At 27.9% G+C, this 21168-nt stretch overlaps 1 long non-coding RNA gene across 1 annotated transcript; it reads right to left on the bottom strand.

The window, feature by feature from the left end:
• Nucleotides 1-17803: 17803 nt before the first annotated feature.
• LOC109792520 (uncharacterized) lies at nucleotides 17804-19216 on the bottom strand. Its single transcript, XR_014430338.1, has 3 exons — nucleotides 18965-19216; nucleotides 18510-18852; nucleotides 17804-18426 (listed from the first exon to the last, which is right to left on the bottom strand). It is a non-coding gene; the product is annotated as an uncharacterized LOC109792520 (long non-coding RNA).
• Nucleotides 19217-21168: the final 1952 nt, after the last annotated feature.

Genomic DNA, 21168 nt, shown 5'->3' with positions numbered 1-21168 from the left:
TTAACTCTTCTGGAGTATAGACTCTACCACTACGGGTCATTCCACCTACTCCTGCGATATTTGTTACGTTGGTTTCTGTAGTGTCAATTCCTTCTTTTTGTTGGGCATTCACATATTCACTTTCTACCTTCATTTCGTAACACCATGGAACCGCCTTAGTGTCCTTGTAATGGAAAGGAGCTGGAATTTGCACAACAAGTGGCTTAAGGGTACTAGGTGTTGACGCGAAAGTGTTTTTTGTGAAAGTGATTACCAGTGGTTTTGGAGTAGTCATGCTGGACTTTTCGTTTGATTGAATCATCAATACATCCTCTTTTGTATGCACCTGCTCACCTGAACAAAGTTTGAGTTAATCATGCCTTGTAATATTTCCTTGAATTTGCCACATTCCTCAATAGAATGTGTGGTTGTAGGGTGGAAATCGCATACTCCTACTTTGCGAGACTCTCCCTTAATCATCCCATATTTGCACAATTCTGAAAAAATGAATCTCATGGGGGTTCGGATCTTCTCTACTTCTGTCACTTGTGGAGTACATTCTTCTTTGATAGCATTAACCGATGAAGTCCCATGACCTGGAAGTGGATTATTTCTTACATTCGGCTCGCTTTCCTTAAAGCTTAATAATCCTGCATCTATCAAGTCTTGTACCTTGTGTTTCAAACCCCAACATTTCTCAGTTGAATGGCCTATTGCCCCAGCATGATATTCACATTTGGCATTTGAATCAAAACCTCTTGGATATGGAGGTTGGACAGGCTTTATAGGAAGAGGCTCAACTAGAGCATTTTGAACCAGATGTGGTAGCAGTTCAGTGTAGGTCATAGGGATCGGAGCTAGAGTCCTTGGTTGATTATTTCCCCTTCTTTGAGCATTATTCCCCAGTGGAGTCGCCATCTGTCGCAACCTCAGTCGCGACGGGACGGCGAAAAATAAATTGAAAAAGAGGAGTCGCCACCAATGTTATTTTTTACGGAAAAAAACATTGGAAAAACCATAAAATAGAAAATAGTCTGCGAAAACCAAATTTTTGAGTTCGGGAGTCGATTACGTATGAGGAAGGTATTAGCACCTCACAACGTTCGTCCTAAGACGATTACCTTTAATTAATTAAACTAATTATTCATAATTTATAAAATATTTATCTCACTAAAATTATCAAATATATTTTATTTAATTAATTTAAATTATGCATTGAAAAAAGGTTAAAATTATTATTGTTATATAAAAAGGAGGATAATATATTTTTTTATTTTTTTGGCTCGACAAGATTTAGTTCTTGCTCCTACGTATCTTCATGTATAATGAAGAATCAGAGTCACGTAGTTCTTTGTAGAAAATGTTTGTGTGTTGATATTTTTTTATTTAAATTTATTTTTGTTAAATATAGGATTCTTGAACTGTCGCAGCTCATTCATCTTAAAAATATAAAATTAACTAAGGTGTACACCAAAGTCAATTCAATGAAATTTTAATTATAATTATTGCTAGAGATTGTTATGAGGTTTTAGACGAAATTAAAGATAAATAGAGTAAAGTAGAAAGCTTAAAAGGAAATAACAGAGGATAAGAGAAAATAAGGAGGCTCGGCCTTCCATCTAAACATGATTACAATTCATAAATTAATAGGAGGCTCAGCCTTCCATTCAATGAATATTTTGGAATAATAAACTTGAAATTGATTATTAAAAATGTCTTAGATATTTAAATGGAGAGTATGACAAATAGAACTGTACACAAGAGATGATGAACGTGACTTCCACCACGGATCTCCCTCCCTTTCTCTCTATTTCCTCTTTCAGCTAATAGCCTCTGGATAAACAGAAACTTCGGGCAGAACCTCCTCCTCTCTTAGGGATCGGAACTAGGGCAGAACCTCCTCTCTCTTTCTCTCTCTCTCTCTCTTTCTCTTTTTTTTTTTCTCTCTCTCTCTCTCTCCTTTCTCCTCTTTCACTCCCTCCCTCTATTTATAGGAATTACAAAGTTACTATTTAGGTACTATTCACTCACGAAAATACTATTCATGAACAGTAAAAATACTATTCATGAACAGTAAAAATACTATTCACTCACGGAAATACTATTCACTCACGGAAATACTATTCACTCACGGAAATACTATTCACTCACGGAAATACTATTCACACCGAAATGACTGTTCACATTTTTTTTTATTTTTTTTTATTTTTTTTTATTTTTATTTATTTTTATTTTTATTTTTTTAAAATATACCTTTTTTGCTATATATATATATATTTTTTTTTAAAACAAAAATTGACATTTTCCGGACGAAATTGGGTTACTACAAGGACACTTAGGTTAGAGGGAGAGAGGTGACACTAGTAGAGAAGACTTCTAATTTGGGAATGAGAGTGAGAGACCAAGAGTTTAACTTACACTCATGCATGTAGACGTAGTCACAGGCAGCACTACGATTTGATCGATTTCGATTCAGTTTCAACTGACTGAACCAAAAATTTAACTGAATCGATCAGTTCTTTGAAAAACACATCTAATCCAAACTTCATCAATTTTTTTTTGTTTTCATTTTTTTTTTAATCGATTCTCGGTTTTCTTTTTAGTCCAGTCCAGTTTTGAACACCCCTATCCTAGACCTTCACACCAAGGACTTATCAATTCGCGACCTAATGCCAGAATGATACCCCTTTGAACTACATAAGATTCGAATATTACTCACTTAATCAAAATAGGACATTTTCCAAGATCAAGTAATACTTTTCCTATAGAATATGTACCACCCATTGGTAGATTGTAGTGTCTAATAATTGTTACATGACAATAAAATATCTTGAATGCAGATCGTGTCCTTTAACGATAACATTTTTTCTCTTACATATACACCTACATTTTATTTTCAAAAAGTATGTTCATTCTTAAGATTATATTATACACTTTAAACACCTGCTGACTTAAGTATCAAAGTCTTTTTTGTAAGTATCACTACTCATTCCGAACGTCGAGGACCAAAGATCAAGGATTGAGGATCAAGGACTAAAGACATTGGATGAATACTTTTTTCAACAAGTACGGTAGGTGTTTTGATTTTATCATAATAATCGCTACAATTGTAGATATTTCTCTCTTCAAACATCCATGTAGTTGAAATAATATGCATACTCTTTCATAAAGAAATTAGAAATTCATTTAAACTACAAAACTCATAATTTTTTAATATAACGTCTTAGTGATTAATCGGTGTAATTTTCTATTTCAATCTAAATCCATATTCTAAGTCTTTTAAAGTAAATAATGAGTAAAGTGAATAATTTCAACCATAAATAAGAGTACTAACAATTGATATTTTCAAAATATTTGTGATGTGTTATATATTTTCATATAGCATCAATCTATTTTTTCATTTAACAATTAAAATTACTTATTTTATTTTCTAGAATAAATTGTTTACTTTAGAAAATTCAAATCTCTCTTCTCTCATATTGTTACTAGTTGGACAATTAGTCATCCTCACATACACTTGGAAATTTTTTCAATATTTTTCATCATTTTGTTTACAAAACCTCAAAAATATCAGTTCTTTGAAAATAAAATTCTAAACAGTACACTGTACGAAGGATTTTTTTATTTCTACAAACAGTTACTGAATAGTGGCCCAATTCTTGATTGTAGCATTCGCTTGTTGGGCCATTGTCAAATTCTGGCCTGGGTGGCCTATCTGTGATTGGCTCATGATATATACACCTCCTTTTTTTTATAAGTACACCTCCTTCTTTCAAAAAAAAATTATAAAATATTATAATTTTTTAAAAAAAATTAATTTCACTTTCAACTTTCAATTTGCTATTTTCTTCTTCTTATTTACACACTTTTTTTTCTCTTTCAATTTTTACATGCTACCAAAATAGGTGGAGTGAAGGAAAAATAAGTGGGTGCATGTAAAAATTGAAAAAAGGAGAAAAAATATGTGAAAAAAAGTGCTAAATTAAATGTTGTGGATGTAAAATTAAAACATTTAAAACAAAAAATTTAAAATATTTTAAAATTTTAATTATTTTTTTAAAAGGAAGTATACTTATAAAAAAAGGGAGGTGTATACATCATGAACCTCTGTCATTTCATGAGAGGTTTAGCAATACAGATGCTTACAAAGCTAATGGACCTAACAAAAATGCAAAACCCAATGAACCAAAATCATTGTGACCTTATTCTCAACTCATATTTTACAATTCAATGCATTAATTAAAACTTTTGTGTTTAATTTATTAATTCGTGAACTGGTTCAAGGTATACATGTGCAGATACTTTTTTATAATAAAGAAGAAAAATTTTAGTGGATATTACCAATTGATTTTTGTAAGTTATTTTTCTTTTCTAATTTTTAAACTATCTCCTTTGACTATCATATCGAATACGATAAAATAATCTCTCGAAAAGTAGTTTTTTTTAACGAAATATAGAAAATAATAAATTTAATAAATTCAAGCCTAACACTTCATTCAACCTAAAATACTCAAATAGTCATACATTTATTAAGTTTTGAGCATGGCCGGTGTGATATATACACCATCTTATATATTAATGATATATTTTTATTATACTTTTTTCTTTAAAATATTTTCAATTTTTAAATTTTTAAATTTTTTTCTTGACTTTACATTCTTTCATTCTCTTCTCTTCAATGTTTATTTTTTTTAAAGTATTCTACTCCTTTTCATATATGCTCCCTTTCTACTCTTTATTTCTAATGTATAATTTTTTTTTCAATCACTCAACCCTTTTTACACATACTCCCTTTCTTTAATTTTTTCAGGATTTTAAACATTCAATTTAAAAAATTAAATTTGTAAGTAGATAATTGGGTTTATGATATACACACCTCCTTCCTTCATCCTCCTTCTTTTTCTTTAGCATTTTAGAAAATATTTTTTATAATTATGAAAATATTATTTTGTAAAGTTTTTTTTCTTCAAAACACTAAAATTAATGTTGTGAAAATTAGATAAGTGTGAAATGAAGGGTGTATGAAAATCTTAAAATTACAATTCTAAAATTTTAATCTATTTTGAAATCTTGAAAAATTGAAGTGTATGTAAAAAAGGTAAGTACTTGGAAAGAAAATTGAATATTAAAAGTTAGGGAACAAGAAGGGAGTATGTATACATATGAAAGAAGTGAATACTTATAAGAAGGAAAACGTCTAAATTATACTTTTGACTTTTTATTTATTTTTAAATTTAAATTGACTTCACTATTTTTAAATGATTCAATCTAATCATCTAATTTTTTATAAATATATTCAATGTTATTCTTTTGTTCAAATTGACATTAACAATGCTAATAAAATCTGATGGAAAGAAAATATTAAACATCATTTGAAAATTAAATGACCAAATTAAATTATTTAAAATATTTAATTTGATCATATTACTTTTAAAAGGTTCAATTTGATCCTCTATTTTTTTTAAATTTCAATATTATCCTTTCACCTAATTTTAATAACATCGCTAGTGTCAATTTAGATGAAAAATAATATTTAATATTTTTAAAATTAAAATAGTAGAACTAAATTGAGTCTAAAAATAAATTTTAAAAAAAAACTAAAAATGTAATTTTAAAAAAATTGAACTCCGAAAGCAAGAAGCCAGGAAGGGTGAATGTGTTGGTATAAAACGAATGATCTATATCAGCGACTTTAAATTCTTTCGCTCTTAATATTATTTATTTATATTTAATAACTTTTAGAGAAAAAAATTATTAACAATTATTTTAGGCCTAAGAATATAAATTCACTTACCTTGAATAAGGGTCAGGCATGGTTGACTTTTCAGTCAGTCATGAACAGAACTTCGAGACAGCCCAGACGTAACAGGCCTGGATTCATAGAAAGATGGGCTTAAAACAATAAGCCCAAATCCGAAATAATATTCAGAAATTCATCTACCCTATCTATTAGAGCAGCACATAAGTTAAACAGCAAGAATAACCGCAAAAATGAACCTATATTTACACACCACATTTTAATTTGTTTAATCAATAAAAATTATAATAACCGCACTAAATATTAAAGCATAAGTCTTCACACCTCAACCCTATCTTTCTATCACCATATTAACTGTAACAACATAAAAATTAAAGCATAAAATTTGGTGTTGCTATATTAGAGTAACACCATATTCATATTTTAATTTGTGAACAGATGTATACATAGGATAATTGGCAAGCAAATTAAATGTAATCGTATGTTGTCATTACTAGACCAAAATCAATAATGTTGGGAGCATCCATGACCTATCATTTGTCTACACTTTGTCAAGCAACCTAATATAGTGTGCATACACGTGACAAGATACGCACTTGATGTGGTGTCTGATTACGGAATTGGAACACCTATATCTTTCACAAATAAGTCATACCACTCATCATTTCATACACGTACATTTTTAAATTTTATATCACAATTTTCATGTTATTAAGGGGGTTACATCCTTTTCTTTTCGCACGTATATATATAAAAGAATCCCCGGTGAGGATATATTATAAATCGTATTTATTTATCATAATGTATACTATGTTATTTGGTCATCCAACCTAATTAGCAAATCATGAATGATATATACATGATCACTGAATAATATCTTCATTCACCTTTTAAAGTCCTTTCAAAGTTGGTGAAGGTTGAAGAATTAGGAATCTTCAGCATGTATAAAATGTTTAAGGTATCCTTCCACATTCAATATCCATAAAAATTAATGAATAAAAAAAATGCTAGTAAAATAATCTTAGTGGTCACTGAATTTTGATCTTTCTGACTAGACCTAACCGGAGGTCTGTGGAAAAACTCTATAAATGACAAAGATGTAAAAAGGTGAGGCAATTCAAAGTAAAATATCAGTGGACCGACAATAGTTGAAAATGACATGCTTTACGAATTTAATGTGTCATGTTTACGTTCATCTCATGGGAGAACCATGACTAGGTAAGGTTAAAATAGGAACTTCCAGACTTAGGTAAAAACTGAATTGTTCCCTTTTAGTAATAGGAAATGAAACAACCTTGGTTGCAAACTATTTCAGTCTTGATAAGTTCTAAGGAGAAAAAAACTAGCAAACAATTGTCTATGTGCACCAAGGATTGAGAAAGGGTTAATTAAAGGAATTGAATTAACTTGTTTCTCATCATGTTCTAATGATTCGACCCTCGCTGCCCTCATATTCATATGTAAGTAAAAGCAGGTTTCTACTAGAAATACTACTGATTCTAAATACACAGAAATGAAGATTTTGACATAACGTGTGGAAAACAATACAAGTCTAGTTTCTTTCAAATTAAAGTTTTGAGTCTTTTCTTCCTCCATGTTTAAAATAGAGCTTTATAGGTTCATGCACCAACATGATTAATCAATTCCTTGCAGCTATACAGCACAAAATAAAGTTAGCAACATTGAACAAAGAGCTCTATATATACGCACTTGAGTTTTTTTTTTTAATCAATTTTAGGAGTTGTTTAACTTGAGAAAAAAAAATATTTTTGTATTTTCTTTTGCTTTTAATTATAAAAATATTTCCTCATTTTTTTTTTACTTGCGTGAGCATGACTATTGGTCACTATGATAATCGAAAGAAAAGGTAAAAGGAAAAGATAAATTATAAAAAAGGAATGGACTTCTATTCGCTATTTGTCTGGCTTTGGATGCTTATCTTAGAAAAGTTTTAAGTGCTCCTAATGACACAACTATCTCTTGCTTTATGTCTCATGCAATTGAATAATGCGTAATAATCTTACTGTGAATACAGTTGAGGTGATGCAAAATAGTATAAAACAACATAAACCTCTTTTACAACTTGACTCTATGTGCCATGTCGAGCCTCTTATTACAGTTGACCACTTTCCAGACAATAATAGCTCTCATCTTTACTTCTCAGTAACTTTTTAGTCACAGACATGTTTAACAATTATCAAATACACACATACATATAACTATATATAACTGGTAGGAAGAACACACATCTAGTAGATTATGCTTAATCTAAAGTGTTAGAAAAAAGTTTTAATAATATACATATAACAACTTATGCACCGATACGTCAGCAGAGTGACAATAAATTTGTTAAAATATCATTTTTCAATGGTATATTTTGAGTAATATTTTAATATGATTAATGTATTTATTTAAATAAAGTTTAGAAAATTATGTTAAATTAATTTGTCCTTTTTTGATATAAATATTTAATTTAAGTCTCATTTTATCTTTTGAGTTTATTTTTCAAAGATTGTTACCTTATCTTTTTAATTTAATGACTTCCTTTTATGTGATTTTGAGAAATTATCTTCATTATAAATATAATATTTATAAGGTTTTGAGAGGATTTTTACACGTTTCTTCTTTATCATTTTATGAGTTTCATGTGTTATTTTCATTGAAAATACTTCTTAATTCTATTATTCTAATTACTATTGAAAATGGTCAATTATATTTTAAAGAAAAAACGCGTCACATAAATAAATTCTTAAAATTAAATGTCTTATACTATTTATTATTGTGATTATACAAGTTTCAAATTAAAAAGTATATCATAATCATTACAACAAAATTATCATACAGTGACACACACCCTATAGTGACACTATATACATGTCACTAAAAATTACTTTTGCCCACACAATAACTATAATATATGTTGTTATATTATTAAAAAAATGTGGGTATAGACTATAGTGACACACAAAATATGTTGTTAAATCTCATTCAAAATCAACATTAAAATTGTATGTAACTATATGTCAAATAGACATATACCTACATATATTGTATCTATAGTGATACTTTTTATATATCACTACATGTAACATTTCTTGTAATGAATTCATAATTGATCATAAAAATATATCAACTTCCCAAAAATAAACAACAATTTGCAACATAATTCACAATTTCCAAATTCTATACCAACAAAACTATCAACTTTTTTTCATCATATATGCATAGAACTTAATTGAAACATAAATTGAATGGGACAGCATGGTTATTTTCACATTTATATATACAACAAACATGTACCAAAGTACAACTTATGAATATTAAAAATCTTTCTAACTATTCCGTCTAATAAAGCGTATGCATTGTCTTTTTTTTTTTTTTTTAAGACAGTACATTTTTTATATTAAAGAACATCTTCAACAAAAATTTATAAAATATAAAATAATTTATTAAAAAACTTTTAAAAAAATTGTTTACTTATGTATTTTTCATAATCTAAAATTAACACTTTTTTTTAAAGAAATATATAATAAAAATCTTATTTTCCCAAAAACATATAATCAAATGCACCAAGACTAAAAGTAAAGTTAGACAAATTAAGGCGTCAACTCAATACGAATACACGTATACGTACTTTAACCAACCTGTGCTTGGCGATTAGTTATTTGAAGTTACAAAACTCTTAACATTGAAAGTGTCAGTTTTAAATCTCTTCGGCTTTCATTATCAATGTACAAAAAATTCAAACATAAACGAAAATGATAGAATGTCATATAGAGGATAATGTTACAAAACTAGAATACAAACAAAATTTTTCATGGTCCACCGTTACTTTGACAAAGGGATTGATTTATAATATTATATTTATTATATTTAGCATTTATACATGGTAACATTGGTATGTAACAGAAATGTTGCAAGACAAAGATAGCTAAGATAATTTTCGAAAAGGAATAGGATCTAACGCATTAACATTTCTTCTGGAACAGGTCTAAAAAGACATTCATTTCTAATTTCTATTTATTGAAACTTACTAAAGTTTATTATATAAAAAATGTGAAATCACACAATTTATTTCCTTCAGTTAATAATAAAAAATGCGTTAGATCAAATAAGGTCAAAAATATATTGTTAACGTTTATTTTTCTTTTGTTTTAGCAAGATTAATTTGAAAAGTATATACAGAAGAGTCTCTTTTTTTTTTTGACAAAAAAAAAATGGTGTAAATTCACCGAAAGAAAAAATATATGGTAGCAGATATGGTGCAACATCTTCAAAGCATAATACATATAGACTAAGGTCTTGAGATGGCGATGATACATAATTTTCCATTTTCATTTGAAGATTAAGGCATTACTTAGATAATCTAGGTGACATATATACTACTACTCTTGGAACGTATTTCTTTTATGACTTTTTCATTTTTTGATGTACGTTTAATGAATCTCTTTCTCTCATAGAAGATTCATGTTTAACAGGTTCAAACGTTAATTCAAACACATGCAATTTGTCTTGTGTGTGTGTGTACAATTCAAAAACACACCCTTGGGAATCCACCTTTCTGAAAGTCTTCATTCCTTTATCTTGTTCTGATTAATTTCAACGATTATACGGATTTTGATCAATACCTACAGCTACGTGTGTTAAGTAACCTAGCTAAAATTCAACTTTCACAGGCACCTTTAATTGAAACATTCCACCTACTCTTGTTCTGGGTGCATATTCAATACGAGTTATTTTAATTTTCTTTTATTCAAGAAATGATTAGTTACGGAAATTAAAGGGGTTGAAAATCTTATTGTTACAATGCGCCAAATTCTTTTTAATTGAATGCAAAACATATGGGTCAACTGATATTCAATATTAAACTGAAAGAGATCGAATTGCAACGATCTGATGAGGTATATTAATCTTGCAAATTGATTCTATTTTAACTATGTTCTTTTATTAATATTTTGTATAAGATTTATTTCAATAGTTGAGATCATGCAGTTTGAACAAAATTACATCGAATTGTGATCCAATATATAATCCATTTAAGTAACACTTCCTTCATGCTATTAATACATATAGGTTTATTTTTTTTTTCTTTAATCAGGAAATTAATTTTTGTTGCAAATGGACTTTAATTTTTTTTTTTTTATCAATAGGAAAGTAAAAACATAAGGTACAAAGCTAACTATCCTCTCACATAACAAGTACTAAGGACATGTGTCATGAGTTGGAGAGATAAAGAATGAGGGCAACTTCCCACGTTAAAATTTCATCTTCGAATTGAATGGAACTTGATATTAAACTTGATGCATTTTAAACATAAGTAATTTAATCCATTAAATTGGTTAAAGGATGGGTGAAAAATATGAGAATTTGATGGCTTTAAGTAGAAAAGGTTATGATGGAGGAATCAAATTTATAATTTTAAAAATAAAAAATTAATAATCTTGAAAAGAAATTTGAAAAAACTAAAATCACAAATTAAATAGACTAACTTTGTAAGTAACATGAAAAATATCAACCAATATTAAAACTATGTGAAAAGTCATTTGTATTTTACATTAGTGTAATATTTACATCGGTTGTATAATTAATCTAAAATGTTCATTTTAATTATGTTATATATTATATTTATACCAGTCATCCAACTTTAAACTTGTTTTGCCTTATGTGAGGATGAAGATTGAGAAAGCTAAATTTGTTAGTGGAAAATGAGGTTTTTATGTCACGTCTTTTTCATCGGACTTAACAAAAATTGACGTAAAAAAGATGCAGTGACATTTTTATAATTTTTGCGGCGAAAACGAATAAAAAGAGTGCATGGGAGGCACGCGCACGCACGCACTCACTCGGATCTCATCACTTTTCTAGATTTTTCTCTGTATAAACCCTCTCCCTCTCCTTTGTTGCTAAATCATTTTTTCTATCTTCTGCCGAGTGGGGTGAACTCTTCGTTACTCGTTCACACATTGTTGCAGCTCAGGTATGAATCGCTAACATCTTTTTGCTTCGCATTGCTATTGTGGCTATTTATTCTATTCGGTCTTTATGTTGTTCTATTTGTTTGGGTTGTTGGCCTTTTCTTATGGGTTGTTCTATCAAGCAGAACAGCCTGTTCTCTAAGTAGCACGACCCGTTCTCCAAGCAGCACGGCTCGTTCTGCTTGTAGAACGACCCGTTTTTCTTTCACTCATTATATTTTTTTTTATTTACAACTTTTTTACGTCGGATCTTGGCAATGTCCAACGTAAATTTACGTCAGATTTCACAACCGACGTAAATTTAAGTCTCTCGCTTTAACGTCGAACTTTTTTCTGACGTAAAAAACTTTAAATAACCAATGTAAATTACCTCTTTTGTACTAGTATGACTTGTTTTATATATAGTGTAATTTTTTTAGATAGGTTTTAATTAGTAAAAATTATAATAAATATAAATTTTTAAATAATTATTATAAAAATTAATAAATTTATTTTATATATATCTGAGTTTGTAATTAAATAACAGTATAAAATCATTTTATATTGATGATAAGTCATTAAGTTATCTTAATAATATTAAATATTATTAAATATATAATAATTTTTATCCTATTTTCAAGTTCAATCTCAGACATATTTTTTTAAATAAAAATTAAGGTATGTGTTAAATAATTACAACAAGTTTTAAATTCAAATCATTTAGCTATAGTTTTAATCTTATAGTAATAATATTAAATTTATGATACTCTCCCATCTTATTTTTTTTGTCAATCTTAGACACGTTTTTTTAAAAAAATATATATTAAGATATGCATTAAGTATTTACATTCAATTATAAATTTAAATTATTTAATTGTAATCTTAATCTTACCTTAATAATATTAATCTTGATAATACTAAATTGATAGTCTCCCATCCTATTTTTTGACTCAATCTTAAATATATTTTTTAAAACAAAAATTAAGACATGCATTAAATAATTACAACCAATTATAAATTCAAATCTTTTAACTATAATCTTAATTTTATCGTAATTTTAATAATATTAAATTCAGGATAGTCTTCCATGAGTTCCATCCTGTTTTCTTGTCCAATCTCGAACACATATTTCCAAACAAAATTAAGGCATGTATTAGGCAATTACAATAAATTTTAAATTCAAATTATTTAGTTGTAATCTTAATCTTAATAATACTAAATTCAATATAATTTTCCATTCTATTTATTCGCCTGATCTCATACACATTTTTTTTTAAACAAAAATTAAGGCATGCAATAAGTAATTACAACTAATTATAAATTTAAATTATTTAGTTGTAATTCTAATCTTATTTTATCTTAATAATACTAAATTTATGATAATCTCTCATCCTATTTTTCGATCCAATCTTAGACACATTTTTTTTAAACAAAAATTAAGGCATGTGTTAAGTAATTACAACCAATCACAAATTCAAATCATTTAGTTGTAATCTTAATCTTAGGATTTAAATATAATTTGTCCTTGTAATTTATCATTTTTTCACTTTTAATTCTTTTAATTTTTTTTTGTTGTTACATCCTAATCTTTTATAACGTTTCACAAATAGTTCTTAACATCAATTTTTATTAAAAAAATATTATGTAACATACAAAATACATATTATATTTGTTATATTTTACTTCGCCATTCTCATTTAGGTAAATTAATTTTAATTTTTTCAAAAAAATTTCAAAATACATTTCAGCACATCCAAAAACCTACTCTCACCCTTGTAATAACACTTCCCCTCTCCAATCCAAATTCAACGCCGCAAACCTTAAACCTTCCAATTCCAACCTCAATCACCCTAATAATGAGTAATTTATCACAATTTGTGATCTCGACAATAATCATGAGTCTATCCTCAATGATCATCACCTTTATGAGATCACCACCGGCCGCCATCTTATCATGGAAGAGTTTAACCTCACACTCTGCCACTCCTCCGTCGTGTAGTAGCTTATGTGTTGTTGGAGCATCTACCACTCCGTTGGCTACATCACCAATGACACCTCCTTCAAAGTCAAGAAAAATTGTGTCAATTAGTTCAAAAGATCAAGACTTTCACCACCTACCATTGTCACAACGATAAACAAAATACCTCATCGGAGAACAAAGGCCAGTGATCCAACTGCAAGAGTAAACTAGCTAGTTATAAAAGTAACTTTAAAATAGTTACTTTCTATTTCTCTATTCTTTTTAATTAATTATAATGATTAACCCATATTTAATTATTAGATTGAATGATAACAAAAGGAAGAGAATGAAAAATAATTATTTTAGATTCTTAAAGTATCTTGATCCCTCATCTTTTGTATTATTAATGAATAAACAATTTTCTCATCACAATATATTTATTTAAAAGGATGTGCAGAATTATTATTTTTTCGTAAACAAATAAGGATATAAAATAATTTTTCTTTTTTTTGTATTTGAACTCATAACAACATTATTTTTGTGTAAAAGGGTCACTTGAGTTTGACCTATTTTATTACTCAATCTAATAAAATATAATTGTGTTCGATTAGGTTAGTTTTTTTTTTTTAATCAAGAAATCCAACTTGACTTTCAGCAGACTAGATTTAGTTGAATAATTAAATCAATTTATTTTAATATTCTTAAATTTTGAAAAAGAAAAAATAATAAAATAAAATATAAATGAATGCAAATTATATGATAAACATGTGTCTCAAATAATACTAATATACATGTTTTTACTAAATACATAATTGATATTAATTTTAGGTCTAATTAAATAAGTTGACCATATTAAAAGCTCAAGAAATCGATATCCAACTAAAATATAATTTAGAAAACTAAAATATATGTAATCTAAACTCAATTACAAATAAAGTTTGAATATGGTTAACTGTTTACTATTCAATCGAGTATTTATTAGATGGATAGGAGTAGTGAAAGTTGTAAATGTATTGGAGTTGATATGGTTGAATTGGTTTAGGGATACATTTACGAAAAAGACCCCTTCTCTGATAGATGATCCCTGGAACCCGCATAAGCGAGTCGCACAAATCTTACGGTGGCCCGGCTTTCAGGCGAACGGGTGGCAAGTGGACGCGTGTTCCATAAGTGATTATCAACGTCGGGGCCCACAAGAGAGGGAGCGTTGTTTTACCGACACGTGTCCGTATCATACGGTGTGGGACCCCTCGCTTTCTCTAAAGTCCAACAACTTTGGAAAAGTCACGGTAGCTGGCACGTGGGGATAGCGTGGGACCCGCTTCACTTGCCTAACCTCTTTCATTAGTGCGTTTTAAAGCGTTTCTACATTGCTATTGCTAATAATAAAGAAAGATAAGGAATATTTCACGCTGCAACCGGCTGTAGCTGTACCCTGCATTTCATCAGCTTCATCGCTTTCAGATGATAATTTTTTTCTAATAAATTTAATATTTAATGTGTTGCATTTTTAACATTTAATATCTTTTAATAATTTTTAACGAGTGTACTTGTCAATTAAATTTAAATTCGATGCGTACAGTTTATTTATAATATATTTCTACATGCTTGTACTCTCTAGTAATTGATGTACTTTAAATAAAAAATTTAAAGAAACAGAAGTGATGTGCTTTATATACCTAATTAAATGTCTAATTTTAAATTCTTTAATTTATACATCAAAAACTTCAGAGGGCACAAATTGAAACATAAATTGAATTCCCCTTATTAAAAAGTTTTGAAATAATAAATGACAATACACGCTAATCAATGTATCAGCAAAAGAAAGAGAAAAAGAAGCGAACGACTACATCACTATTTTTTTTTAAGTATAATACATTGTCATATTAATTATTAAAAAATAATTCTAAAATAAAGTCTTTAAATTTATTTATTTGTTTTGTTTAAATTCTTAAATTTTTAATCATTTAATGTTATTTTAGTTTCCAAATATATCTTAATATTATTACTTATGTCATACAATTTTTAAATTTTGAATTAATATAATCGATGAATAATAATTTTAATAATTTATTTTAAAAATATAATTTTAAAAATTAATCTACCGGGATGATCAAGATGTACAAAATTTAACCATATGAATCGATACATCACATTGATTAAAAGGTTCTATAAAAAAAAGATAAATTCAGTTACAATATTCATAATATATAAATTGTAACAAAAATCTTCTAAAAAATAATCTAACTTTAAGTGAAATATGTATAATATAAATAATAAGAGATATCAAGAAAATAATATATTGACTTAAACATAAAAAAAATAAAAATTTATAGATAGTAAAATTCTCATCCCAACTTGAAATGAGAAAAAGATATTATAGATAAAAAAGATAGTAAAATTCTCATCCCAACTTGAAGTGAGGGGACCTTTGTGCATTTAAATAATATAACTAAATTAATATATAAATTAATCAATATTTTTCGCTTTATAAGTTAATTTTTGGGATTAAGAAACTATTTAAATACACGTTTAGAAGAATTTTTGAAAATATTTTTATTAAAAAAAACTTTATTCAATAAAAGAATTCTTCTAACTAATTAAGATATATTCAACAACCATTCAACTAATTAAAATGTTTGTATTGCTGGAACAAGGTTTAATTTAAATTAATCATTGATACTTTTTAACATTTACATGATTTGTAATTTCAAAAACCTAAAGGGGTTGCTTTATAATGTGTGTCTAATTGACTAGAAACTCATCAAACTTACCATACATTGATACATATACATGATTTGTAATTAGATGATAAATAAAAACATGTATAGTATATGTATCGTTAAAGACTTTTATATTATCCATTCATAATTTATTAGTATTTAAAAAAAATAGACACAATGTATGCATGATAATATTAGGTAAAACTTTAATGTGGCAAATACATTATGGTTTATCCTAATATTATGTGGGGGGGTTTCATATGCCAACAATAAGAGTTTGATTTAGTCATTAATAAATGAGAAAATATTCTTTTGTAATCAATCAAATAGTTTTTTAACTTCATCTAAATTTTAACATATAATTAAATTATTTTAATGATACATAGCTCATTATTAAATTATTTATTTATAAAATAATTTATTAAATACCATCGAGCATATATTGATACAAATAATTAGTAGTCTTTAAGTACAAATTTTGAGTATATACATTGTGTTACTTATTTAAAAGAAAAGATTTATATATCATATATAGTAGTTTTATTTGTCTCAAATATTTTGATTGCTTCCTTCGCTTTGTTCTCTCTTTCTTTGTTTCTTCCTCTCTTTTTTTCTCCTAGAAATACAAATCTCACATTTCTAACAATGGAAGGGCAACAAATAGGATAAAACTAAAAGATGAAATGCTACATAGGGGTATGGTGTATATATGCATGTTGGTCATAAAAGAGACATCAGATACTATGCACTTCAGCCTTTTCTTTTGTTTCTTTCTTTCTTTTCTTGTTTTAAATAGTCTTTAGTTATCGCCCAAGTTAAATGATTTAAGAAATTTATTGAGTACATACGGGCTCTAATATTAAAGATTCAAATTCACATTTATCTCAATGGAAAAATAAACATAAGTCACTCATCTCTTTAAAAGAGACCTTAAAAAAATTAATGAGAGATACTGTCTTTTGCCTTAATTCTTATCTTTTTGACTCATGTAGTTTTATAACTTTTATACCTAAATATTTTTAAAAACTTATATTTTAGTCTATGTTTATATCATTTTTATTTTTATTTTTTCATGTCATCTATTTCTACAAGAACTAAAATTAAAGGTTTATATAATTATAAAAATTAAAAGAAAAAAAATTACATATATAAATACTAAAAGATAAAATTCATGAAATTATAGGATAAAAACGTAATTAAATTAAAAAAAATATCAATTCGCAAATATAAGATACAAGTGTGTAATAAAATGTGATATTATACATGATGTAATAAAGTATGTGACATGTTGAGGAATGAAGAGTTATATCAAACATGAGAGTAAAATTCTTTACCATTAACTTCTCCAAGATTTGAAGTGGGAAACAAGTTTTAAATATTTAAAAAAAAATGTCTAAAATATCATTCTTTAGGTTTTTAAATTTAAAATTATAAAAATAAAAATATAAATTATTTTTTAAAATATTAAACAAGAAAAAAAAAACTACTCTTTCCTTTCATTATTAAAATCTTTCTTTTCCCTCATCCTAACCGACCAGAATTTCTAATATCCTTCCCTTTCATACACTCCATTAAAACCTTTTCCACTCCTCCATTTTATTAAACCAAACCGACTCATAACATTTTTTATTTGCCCACCAGCATGCATGGTAGTATGTTGTACTGTAGGCGCACATGCATGGGGGAAAACAGACGATAAATAAAACAACTCATAATATTTTATGGTAGTATGTTGTTCTCAAATTTTGCTAGGGTGGCTAATTCTTGTATTGACTCTGCTAATCTCTCAGTGCAAGAAACCACATCAACCAACAGAGAAGCCACAGTCAAAACAGGAAAAACATCAAAGAGATTGGTCTCTTCCCAAAATCCTGTCTTAATAATGGATCTGAGGCTGGTAGTAGCAACCTTAGAATTGGCAATGTGAGTGTCTGCAGAAGATGGTGGAATCATTTTATGTATTGCCACCGCTAATTTCTTTAAAGCTTTTCCTGTTTCTGTGCTCATCTTCATGCATGGCTCTTGTATTTTGCTTCTGATTTCTATTAGTGTCTAAAATTAAACATTATAAAATTAAGTCATTTCATTTCAGTAACAATATTTAATACATAATAAAATGTGAGGTCAATTAGTACCTTGGTAGAGTTAAGAAAACCATTAAGAGCATCAATACGATAGGCACACTGTCTTGACAGGTTTCCAATCTTCAAGTATTGTTGTCATGGATGACCATATCTGAAGCCACCATGACAGGCTTCCTACCTTGCAAAATTGGCCTGCAAAAATGATTTAAATACTTTTAATTAAGAAGTAAGACATTGTGATATGGGAAGTATAGCACCGTCACATAATTTCGGTTTCTCATCCTCACCAAATTTTCTTCAACTTGTTTTGAGTTAAGAACACTTTTATATCCTTGCAAAAACGATTTGTTTGAATCTCCAACCTCTGATGTTCCGAAATATTCCTCTCCAAAACCTGCAATTTTAAATGCATGATCAGCATTGGACCTAATTCATGTACATGACTCCAAAAGAATGAGCCTAAATTAAGCCAAATTACAAAATTGGAAGATATATGTATTATGTACCTTCTAAAAAATGGCCTAATTTTTCAATATTTTTTGCCTCAAGATTATGAAGATCACCACCGGCCCATACGGGTAACACAAAAGTGCTGACTGATATAGAAATTAATTCACCTATAAGGATTGTGATTACTCTTTTCAGTGCAATGTTTAATATCTCGCAGTCTCTGTAGCTTGAAATGTCGCATGCAAAATGTCAAAATAAACACCAGCAACCCATAATCATATCTCGCTTTCATTTGAGGCAAAAATCGAAAATAGGTGACTCCTGCAGCTGCAATTAATAACTCAAATGTTATCATTATCTAATTGGCTTTTTCTTAGTAGTAAAAATGTGAAATTCAATAGGATAAGTAGATGTTACTTATTAGAAAAATTAAGGCTCCAAGAAGTATCGGTTCCTCTATATGTCCCATTGACATTGAATTTACCATGTAATAAGATCCAACCCATGGCACCAGCTAAAAATGTTGCAAAACAGCTATTAAAACATTTTCCTAACATTGCTCCTGCATGTGTCACACAATCAAATTGCTCGTTAGAAAGAAAATCATGTCCACATGGTGTATTATCGTTTGGTGCTATATTTGTGTGAATCAAGAAAAAACTTGCCTACGTAGAATTCGAAGACAACAATGACAGTGAAAACTGCCCACATTGCAGATGAACCAAAACCATTGTAAAGAGGCTTAACATAGTAAAATAATGAAACAACGGTTATGGCAAGTGCCACTTTCAAAGAATGAACCACCCTTCTTGGATCTTCTTTTCCAACTTTCATTAGTTGTGATATCATGGCCATAACTTTCTTTATTTGTGTTTGATAATATCTTAGCCAACACTCCCTCAGTTTTAAGATGAAGGAAGGAAAGTTTGTTACACAAAAATGAAGACAGTAATCCGGACTTAGGAAAAGCATGAGAGTTTGTTTTACGGAGTTTGTTTTACAGAATTTGTTTTACAGAGAATTTGGAATTTGTTTTAAGAGAGTTTGTTTCTAAAATAAAGATAAGGAATATTTCACGGGTGTAGCTGTACCCTGCATTTTTATCAGCTTCATCGCTTTCAGATAATAATTACTTCTCAACCACTTCTCAACCGGGACTCAATTTTCTTGTAATAAATTTAATATTTAATGTCTTGCATTTTTAACATTTAATATCTTTTAATAATTTTTAACGAGTGTACTTGTCAACATATTTTAAATTTTACTTCGATGCGTACAGTTTATTTATAATATCTTTCTACATGCTTGTACTCTCTAGTAATTATTGTACTTTAAATAAAAAAATTTAAAGACAAATTGAAACATAAATTCTCCTTATTAAAAAGTTTTGAAATAATAAATGACAATACACGCTAATCAATGTATCAGCAAAAGAAAGAGAAAAAGAAGCGAACGACTACATCACTATTTTTTTTTAAGTATAATACATTGTCATATTAATTATTAAAAAATAATTCTAAAATAAAGTCTTTAAATTTATTTATTTGTTTTGTTTAAATTCTTAAATTTTTAATCATTTAATGTTATTTAGTTTCCAAATATATCTTAATATTATTACTTATGTTATACAATTTTTAAATTTTGAATTAATATAATCGATGAATAATAATTTTAATAATTTATTTTAAAAATATAATTTTAAAAAATAATCTACCGGGATGATCAAGATGGACAAAATTTAACCATATGAATCGATACATCACATTGATTAAAAGGTTCTATAAAAAAAGATAAATTCAGTTACAATATTCATAATATGTATATTGTAACAAAAATCTTCTCAGAAATAATCTAATCTCAAGAAATAATCTAATCTCAAGTAAGATATGTATAATATAAATAAGACTAAAAACCTATTTTGGTTCCTTATAATCTTTTTTTGTTTCAATGTAGTCCCACTTTTATTTTTGTCTCAATTTGGTCCCAAACTAATTAATTGGTTTCAATTTAGTCAAAAGTAATTAATTGGTTTCAATGTGCGACTTCCGTCCAAATTTCTTTAACGGTGTTAACTGTTGTACACGTGGATGCCACGTAGATGTATAGGTGGATGCCAAAAGTGCAAGTAGAACGGCCCGTTCCGGTTTCAGAACGGGCCGTTCCGGTTTCAGAATGGGCCGTTCCGGTTTCAGAACGGACCGTTCCGGTTTCATCCTTTTTTTATATATAAAATATTAATAATTTTATAAAAAATATATTA

This window comes from Cajanus cajan, chromosome 10, assembly GCF_000230855.2.
Source record: "Cajanus cajan strain Asha chromosome 10, NIPB_CcT2T_4, whole genome shotgun sequence".
In the NCBI taxonomy this organism is placed as follows: domain Eukaryota; kingdom Viridiplantae; phylum Streptophyta; class Magnoliopsida; order Fabales; family Fabaceae; genus Cajanus; species Cajanus cajan.
The sequence above is the reverse complement of the archived record's forward strand: the minus strand, read 5'-3'. Positions and strand labels throughout refer to the sequence as shown.